This window comes from Salvelinus fontinalis, unplaced genomic scaffold (genome assembly GCF_029448725.1).
Source record: "Salvelinus fontinalis isolate EN_2023a unplaced genomic scaffold, ASM2944872v1 scaffold_0635, whole genome shotgun sequence".
NCBI classification, from domain to species: domain Eukaryota; kingdom Metazoa; phylum Chordata; class Actinopteri; order Salmoniformes; family Salmonidae; genus Salvelinus; species Salvelinus fontinalis.
The window spans coordinates 15,001-16,957 of NW_026600844.1; the positions used below are offsets into that span (position 1 = coordinate 15,001).

At 42.6% G+C, this 1,957-nt stretch overlaps 1 long non-coding RNA gene across 1 annotated transcript in view; it reads left to right on the plus strand.

Moving 5' to 3' along the window:
* LOC129846882 (uncharacterized) overlaps positions 1-1,089 on the plus strand; it is a 7,389-nt gene extending 6,300 nt beyond the window's left edge. The window contains exon 3 of the long non-coding RNA XR_008758298.1: positions 1-1,089. This exon is cut by the window's left edge and continues 1,293 nt beyond it. This is a non-coding gene — a long non-coding RNA (uncharacterized LOC129846882).
* Positions 1,090-1,957: the final 868 nt, after the last annotated feature.

The following is a 1,957-nucleotide window of genomic DNA, read 5'->3' on the forward strand; positions in this document are numbered from 1 at the left end:
CATCTCTTTGTGTGCTCCTAAATCTCTTTGTGTGCTCCTACATCTCTTTGTGTGCTCCTAAATCTCTTTGTGTGCTCCTACATCTCTTTGTGTGCTCCTAAATCTCTTTGTGTGCTCCTAAATCTCTTTGTGTGCTCCTAAATCTCTTTGTGTGCTCCTACATGTTTTTCATTTAGGAGCACATGTAACTCCTTGGGGGGAAAAGTTAGCGTAGTAGAACCCTGTAATTGTAACGCTTCTCGTGGGCTGAAGCGTTTAAAGTGTTCATAATTTAATCCAAAAACCAAATCGAACAAAAACAACAAACAGGAGAATGAAAGGGAAACAGTTCTGTCTGGTGCAGAAACACAAACAGAAAACAACTACCCACAAAACACAGGTGGGAAAAGGATACCTAAGTATGGTTCTCAATCAGAGACAACGATAGACAGCTGTCCCTGATTGAGAACCACACCCGGCCAAACACACAGAAATAGACAACATAGAACACAAAAACATAGAATGCCCACCCCAAATCACACCCTGACCAAACCAAAATAGAGACATAAAAAGGATCTCTAAATTCAGGGCGTGACAGTAATGTATCTTTACATTTACTCAAGTATGACAACGTAGTACTTTTTCCCCCACTGGATGTGACTGGGGGTCACAGCATCAATATAATTTATTTTATTTATTTCACATGACCCATCAATTTAGACCAGTGTGTCTGGGGTCAACATCATCTAATATGTATACAGTATCTTTATCTGGACACCACTTTTAGTCTTGATATTTACTACACTACTCACCCTGTTTAGCACATGGCCTCACATGTGAATCCTGAAAAGAGATGGGTGGGGCTTAAGGCTTAAGAGGGTGTGAACGATGCTGAATGGTCTGTAGACAAAGAACAGCTCTCCAGTAGTAGTAAGTACCAAGACATTCAAGGGCCATTTTCTCAAAAAGTGGAGTTACACATTTATCAACTTTCAAAGCAGAATTACTGTCTCATTGTTCCTCAACAGCAATGTATAATCTACCATTTTGTAGCTCTGAGTCTCTACTTTTATCCAATGTTAAAACAAATAAAAAATTCAAATTGTTCTACATAAGACCAAATCCAGGTTGTGAGTCACATATTGTCAAAACACACAAACAACAAATCAATTCATCATTAAGACCAAATGAAGCACCACAGAGTTAGATCCAGAATTAGAACGCAGACAGAATATAAATATGAATCTCTATGGTTACACCCATATCCTTCCTCGGCAACCAACCGCTATTGGACCTGAGAGGAGGAATCCTAGAAATCCCAGGAAGCACAACCACCGCAACACCCCCATGACTAGATAATGAACCACCACAAACACCCCCATGACTAGATAATGAAGCACCACAGACAGACAGAGTCACACCATATCATTCCTGGTAACCAACCACCAGCACCACAGACAGACAGAGTCACACCATATCATTCCTGGTAACCAACCACCAGCACCACAGACAGACAGAGTCACACCATATCATTCCTGGTAACCAACCACTAGCACCACAGACAGACAGTCACACCACATCATTCCTGGTAACCAACCACCAGCACCACAGACAGACAGAGTCACACCATATCATTCCTGGTAACCAACCACCAGAACCACAGACAGAGTCACACCATATCATTCCTGGTAACCAACCACCAGCACCACAGACAGACAGAGTCACACCATATCATTACTGGTAACCAACCACCAGCACCACAGACAGACAGAGTCACACCATATCATTCCTGGTAACCAACCACCAGCACCACAGACAGAGTCACATCATATCATTACTGGTAACCAACCACCAGCACCACAGACAGACAGAGTCCCACCATATCATTACTGGTAACCAACCATCAGCACCACAGACAGAGTCACACCATATCATTCCTGGTAACCAACCACCAGCACCACAGACAGAGTCACACCAT